The sequence below is a fragment of the Charadrius vociferus genome, unplaced genomic scaffold (assembly GCF_000708025.1).
Source record: "Charadrius vociferus isolate BGI_N301 unplaced genomic scaffold, ASM70802v2 scaffold1, whole genome shotgun sequence".
Lineage (NCBI taxonomy): Eukaryota > Metazoa > Chordata > Aves > Charadriiformes > Charadriidae > Charadrius > Charadrius vociferus.
In genome coordinates, this window is record NW_009647680.1 from 5,646,896 (window position 1) to 5,654,252 (window position 7,357).

The window sequence follows — 7,357 nt, forward strand, 5'->3', positions numbered from 1 at the left end:
GGGCCGCGCCATGCCAGGCCGGGGACGAGGCCGTCCCTCCGCGCAGGCCTTCCCCCCGCAGGCCGCCCCCCCAGTGCACCCCGTGGGGCATCACCCCCTTTTTATTCCCTCTTATATTGCTATTTTCATTTATTTCCTGAGGAAAACCATATTTTTTTTTTCCTCATCCGTGTTTTTATTCACGGTGTCCCAGCACCGCAGGCGGCTCAGAGGCCACCAACCCCTCACCCCACAGCTGGGGTGGGAGGTTTCAGGGCGCAGTGGTGGCACCTCCATGGCTTCAAGGACACCGGGCTCTTTGTCCCCAACATCTGGGTCCCCAGCGTGGCAGGTCCCTGCTCGGAGGGTCCCCATGGCAGGTCCTTTCTCAGAGGGTCCCCAGGCGTGGGGTGAACCCCCGGGGTCCCTCCAGCCACCGCAGGGGGATAAGCTCCAGAAGCTCCGCAGTCTGTCCCCTATGTTGCCTCACCAGGCAGATATTTGAATTTAATTGTCAGACACATTCTTTGCATGGGTTTTAATTACTCATCCTTCTTGAGTCCTTATAATGACATCTGGCAAGAAAAGAGGAAAACAGAGCCAAGAAAGCAAAAATCCTGCAATGTGTTTTGACTCCGCGAGAAAAATCCACAAAAGGTTTTGCCAAAATTCCCAGCTGATCGCCATTACCCCAGAAAGGAAATACAAATTTCACAGGAATCGATTTATTTTCTGCCTTCCACTGACCTCTTCACCACACTGTTACCCTTACAAAGAACCCGGAGAGTTTGGAGCACGGCGAAAGCTCTGCCCCACACATGGACCCTATGTGAGGAGCTGAGACCTTACACGATCTTACATTCTTAGATGTGATTTTTCTAATTTGCATGTACCTGGACCTAGCACCGACGCCATTTGGGGCTGTGGAAAGGTATTAACAGATGGTTGGAAAAAACAAGTGCTACAAAAATTGTAACTACTCAGACAAGTCTTTCTCAGCTACGAATGATTAGAGGAGAATTACAACATGAGGGAGAGGTCCCCAAGGGAAGAGGGCAAACATCTCCATCAGAAATGCAGCTGCAGAGTGCAGCTGGAGAGTACAGCTGGTGTCAGAGGGAAGCAAGGGCTGGTGACACCCATTCTTGGGCCACCAGGAAACAATCATGCAACAGCCAAGAAGATATCTGGAGTATCAGTAGGCAGCTCACAAGTAAGACACCATCAGCAATACCGTACTGCATCTACTCGATGAGATAGACAGTCCCACTGCTGAGGAAGCTGTGCCCTGTGCACCTCTGCTGTTTTGCATGGATGGAGGAGGTGGTCCATGTCTTGTAGAGGGGTGAAAGCATTGCGAGGTTTGCTTCCGTAGTGGGAGTCAGGGCTGCAGCTGTGGACCAGGACGGCTCTTGCTTTCCATGGGCATACAGCTTCTTCTGTCACAACTGCCATGTGTGCTCCAGGGCCTTCCCAGCTTTCCTCTCACAGGTCTTCATGGCTGTTGTAGGTCACCACACCAAATGAGGCCTCTTGATCACTTCTACTTTTCTGACAAAGTACAGATGGCCCAGCAGTCACTTCTAGACGACTGCAAACCCTCCGCTGAACAGCTCTCTATATGTCATTTTCCTGCTTTGTCTCAAATGGATCAGCCTTCCTGTATCACGCTGCTGTTTTCAAAAGTCTCAGTGGAAAGAAGGAACAAATATTAAGCATAATTGTTTCCTTTGTGTGCTTTCCCCAATTTTTTATTTACAGTCACTGTGAATAAATTCTGACTGATCAAAGATTGTTCGATCTCCAGCCACAAATTCAAATAGACAGGGTCCTGGAAGGTATGACACTGATAGAAATGTTTACAGCAGACAGAGGGGCAAAGATACAAGGCACTGCTAAGATACATGTGGTGGGATTCACATCACTTAACTGCAGGTGTTTGGGATGGCCTGGGCTATCCATGACACAGTGCAGGACTACAGACCATCCCCATCTGCAGCAGCAGCTGAAAGTCAGTCCTGGAAAAGATGAAGGCACTCCATCCAGAAAACCCATCAGTGTCACTGTCCATCGGTAGAGACATCCCACCACACTTCCGATGGTTTCCTGGTGTGTCTCTGCATTCCTGTCTCTCTCTCTCTTTCCGACTGTGTTATGTTTGTATAGCACCTGCCACCATGGGGAGCTGGTCCATCGCTACCAGTCCACGGTATTTCAGTTATACAGATTATAAGATATTATGTGCCACTACGTACAACAAATGAATAGGAGCCACAAGGCTCGGTGTCTGCAGGACTCCTCCTGAGAATGAAAGCTTAAAGAAAGTATTGGGCAAAACTTCTTACATGCCAAAAGGAGTGGAAAAGAATGTTGAGGTTGAAATTTAGCTACAAGATATTTGGTTGCCTAATAAAGGTCTAGGTTTGTATTATTTTCAGGGCACACATTGAACCGTAAGCTCAGAGAGGGCAGTTCTCCTGGCCTATCTCAATGCCTGCCTTCAGAAAAAAAGAACCACTGTCCAGTTCTCTCCAGCATCTATGGACACAATCTAATGTTTTAACTTTCTAATTCAAAAGATAGATTTTTTTTTTTTTCACCTACATGTATAATTCTTAAGAAACGAGCTGTGGTGAAATCGGGCTGCACAAGCTTTTTAAAAAAGAGAGTGAAACCCGAAATCTGACTGTTACTGTGAGCCATTGTTGAGGCAAAGAGCAGTAAGCGACAACATACGTAAGGGTGAATAGGCATTAGCTGTACTATATTGTCAAGTGATAACACACACGCTGACTTTTCAGCACCTTGCGAGTAAGCTGAAAATGAAACAGTCTACAGGTGGGAGCCTTAATGAATGGCACTGTCAGGAGATAATTTCTCATGATTGAAGAAATCTTTTATTCTGCAGGGAAGTGAAGTAACCTGGCATTATGGGCCTGCGCCAGATTCCGCCACAGACAATGGAGTGATTTCAGAGGCCACTGAGTCTGGAAGGAAGAATGACAACCCACAGTTGGCTCAAATGAGTCCTCCCATTGCTCACTGCTGATGTAATGCAGCAGAAAAGCCTTGGAGTTCCCCACTGCAATGGCAGCAGTCCAGCAGGCTCCCTCCACCTTCCCTGAGACAGAGACCCCTGCTCGCAGATGTCCTGTTTCCCAAAGCTCTTTCTGACTGCAGGAGGAAGAAACTGAAGGAGAAGACACTCTCTGTCCCTTTGGAAACCGTCTCTTTTGAAGGCAAGGATGATGCAGACTGGGACTTTGGAGAAGCAAGTCCTACCCTCATCTCTGCCCCTACTTCATTGCAGGACTTCAGGAAGGCTCTGCTGCCTCAGTTCCCAATCTGTACAACGAGTGTGAGTGCACGTTCCATCTCAATGCAGTGTTATGATGACAAATCCAGTGGGGACTGCCCCATGACTGGGTGCTGTGATGACGGGAAGGGGAAGGCCAGGTATTTCACTCAGATATGTTGCACCAGAAGATGATACCACCCAGAGAGAATGAACTCTTTTTCTCAGGTTTTCCAAGACTGTGGTGGGGGAGGCAGTTATACACTTACTCGTACTTCACAGAAGCAAGCTGCTTTTACTGTCAGCTCTTAAAGGAAGCACGTGAGGACGGAGAATCTGAGTCATTTCATTTATGGGAAAGATTGCCAAGTGGGAAAACTGACAGCTGAATGTATACAACGTCCTTCCGGTGTTGGTAAAAATCTTGTAATCAGTGAGTGTGACACAGTAGAGCAGGGTGCAAGACTCTGGCCTTGGAGAGGATTCCTCTGCCCAAATAAAGACAGCTAAAAGCCAGGCATGAGCACTCTAGGTTCCTTTTGCAGGCCTTTAGGGGCTACCTCAGAAGGCAATTTACTACATCCCAAAATAGGATATAAGGTAAGCCAAACAACCATTCCGTAAAGGCACTCATTTCTTTCCATTGTCTGTTAGGAGAGGTTAAATCTAACTTTTTGATGCCTACAGTTATGTGAAGTTAATTCCACTCAGTGTGTCCATCTTCTTCCTGGGTGAATAGGGATATTTCAGCATCTAGTTGCAATTCATCCTAACAGGGAAAGGTTTCTACTGCACAGTTCCACCTGCAGACGTGATTGTGCAAATAAAGAGCTTTACCTGGGACAGCTCAAGCTTTAGAGAAAGTTTCTAAAATTATTGGAAAAGTATTCTACTACTATATGGGAAACGCAAGAGGTAACATTGGTCTGAAAATACAGCACACTTAGGAATAATTTTGTAGTTGTTGTGTGTCGTCGTCGTGTTGTCGTCCATCCCCCACCCCGAATTCTCAATTGAAAGGCTTATTGGGATTACCTATGTCTGTCAGACGGGGCATGGGATTGTCTAAATATCTCCTTGAAATAGAGTACATTATATAGAAAGCTTTGATCAAACTATGAGATGCATCAAGTGAAGAAAATGAGAAAGAACATTTTACTATCCTGGGTTGCATCAAACAAACCGTGGCCAGCGGATCAAGGGAGGTGATTCTGCCCCTCTACTCTGCTCTTGTGAGACTCCCACCTGGAGTACTGCATCCAGCTCTGGAGTCCTCAGCACATGAAGGACATGGACCTGTTGGAGCAGGTCCAGAGGAGGCCCAGAGGGCTGGAGCACCTCTTCTATGAGGACAGGCTGAGAGAGTTGGGGTCGTTCAGCTTGGAAAAGAGAAGGCTTCAGGGAGACCTTATTGCGGCCTTCCAGTACCTAAAGGGGGCCTACATGAAAGGTGGAGAGTGACTTTTTACAAGGGCATGTAGTGATAGGATGAGGGGTAATGGCTTCAAACTGAAAGAAGGGAGGTTTAGATTAGATATCAGTAAGAAATTTTTCACTGTGAGGGTGGTGAGGCACTGGCACAGGTTGCCCAGGGAAGTTGTGGATGCCCCATCCCTGGAGGTGTTCAAGGCCAGGTTGGATGGGGCTTTGAGCAACCTGGTCTGGTGGGAGGTGTCCCTGCCCATGGCAGGGGGGTTGGAACTAGGTGATCTTTAAGGTCCTTTCCAACCTAAACCATTCTATGATTCTATGATTTTGAATTCAGCTTGGTTCAAAATTCACAGCTATATATATATAATATATGCTTTTAACTGTAGAGATCTTGGGAATTACTGTTATTCATATTACTGAAAACACTTCTGACAAGGGATATTTAAACTAACAGTGCCCCTTTAATTTCATGATAGTGAAAACTTGTTGAAATAAAACAGGCATCTGGATTTGCTCCAACAAGACTGAGATTCTTGTAAGACACTGCATCTTCACCATTTGGATAAACAGCATATAAATACAGTGAAGTAATCCCAAAATAACACCTTAAAAATAAAACATCCACTGCAACTGCAGTCCCTGAGAATTTCAGGGATTTCCTGAAAAAAGGAATCTTCAGTGTTATCCAAAACTGAATGACATTCATCACTACTGTTTTTGTTTTCATGCTAGCCTGCGTCTGCCTGCTGGGTTTAGATTCTGCTGTAGGTTTCACTGCTCCATCTGTCAGTTTTGAATCTGCCATGTACTCATCTAAGAATAGCGAGCTATAACATCTTATAAGTGCTGAATGTGCCCGTGAAGTTACCGTATAGTTAGAAGGTCATTGAGGGTATTAATAGACTGCTTCTCAGCTCCTGTTGGAGATCGTACTCACCTCCTGCCCAGCTTGTTTAAAGAGAAGCCCATAGTCAATGCACACGGCCAAGGAGGAGGTTCTCCTCGCAGTGGCAGCCCACGGTTGCAGATCAGATGAGCTGGGCACGGTGTTTGGCCCCAACCTTTCACCACCTGCCTGTCAGCCTTTGCAATGCTGTTGTGCCCTAATGCCGGGAAGGGCCTTTCTTAGCCCTCTTGTACATCAGCGTTTCTAATAAGATGCTTGAGCTCAGACTTAGTTGAATGCCCGGTCATGTTGCACCCAGCGTGAAGGCACACTGAAGTTACGAGTGTGACTCATAAGTGAGGGACCACATCTTATTTCAGACTATATTCTAGCCACGGTCTGTCTGGCAGAGGCTCTGCAGTTAAAACTTCCCTCAGGGAGAGCAAGCGTTGAAGGTGGTGTTCTTGGCAAGATCATCCTGCAATGGATGTAGGCCCTGTGAGGACATTTAAAGCAGGTCTATCTCCCCAGCTTAGGGAGACAAAGAAGAAGGAAAACCAGGCGGGGATTGTGACTGTTTTAATGAGCAGTTCTGCCTTGATTTCTCAGTCAAATAAGCCTTTGAAGGTGTAATTTCTGTGAATCCACATGTGAACCAGTGCTCCAAAGGAGAGTGAACATAGGGGTCCGGGAAATACAGGAGGGCTCTTTAGCCATCACAGCCATCACATGGGACTGTCTGATAGGGGCCTCTGGTCTGAAGCACGAAGAGGAGTCATATTAGAACAAGGAGAGGTGAGTTATGATTAGCTTGGGAGCAAGTTAACAAGATTAACCTCAGCTAATTTTAGCCACATAAAAATTAAAGCAGTAGCCTAAGGAAGGCCATCTTTAAGTCAGAGGAGAGGAGGTGTCTCCAGTGGGCAATCCACCCCACCCGTGTTAGATGCTGCAGTTATTACGGAATGAACTGCAGTCTGGAATTATTGTCTCTTGGGCGTCAATAGAGGCAGCCTAGACAGCTCATGTGGAGAGGACATTTGGCTTTTATATTTAGATGGAAATACACCATTCAGAGTTAAGTGCTCCTCATCAGAGAATTCCTCTTTCGGCAGCTCTTGCTCACGTCTTGTCAAGATGAGCTTGGCTTGTTTTCCAAATCTAGCACATCCAGCTACGAAAACAGTGATGATTTTTTCTCCCAAATAGGCAACCTGTTTCACTAACCTATGATCCTTTTTCTTCTCTTGTGGCAGATGACATCTTTCATTTGCAGGGTAATAATTGCGATTTTATGCTTCTCAGCCGTGACTGCAGCTGCAGAACTGTATTTAGTTCTGTCTACCTAGTTCCATGTGAGATGAAGACAAACTGGAGGCAATTAAGAAAAATAAAAACAACAAACAAACAAAAAATGATTAAAGGTAACTAAAGAAAACTTGTATAATTTATCATAAGATGAATCTAATAGTCTATACTTGCAGTGTAGGGTATACAGGACCCTATGGAGGAATTATTTCACATGGCACTAAAGAGTATAATGACAAGAGTATAATGCAGTGAGATAAGAAAAGACATATTTGGGCTAAATGTCACCAGAAAAACTTCTGACTGTGCAAACTGGTTGTGAAATAGTATCCCAGGGGATTTCCCCCCCCCTCAAGGATATACAAACTGTGTGAGGCAAAACATTAGGAAAGAGAACAATCCTGAATATCATGTAGCAGTTTAGGTAACCCAATAGGTCTTTTGCAGCACTAATTACT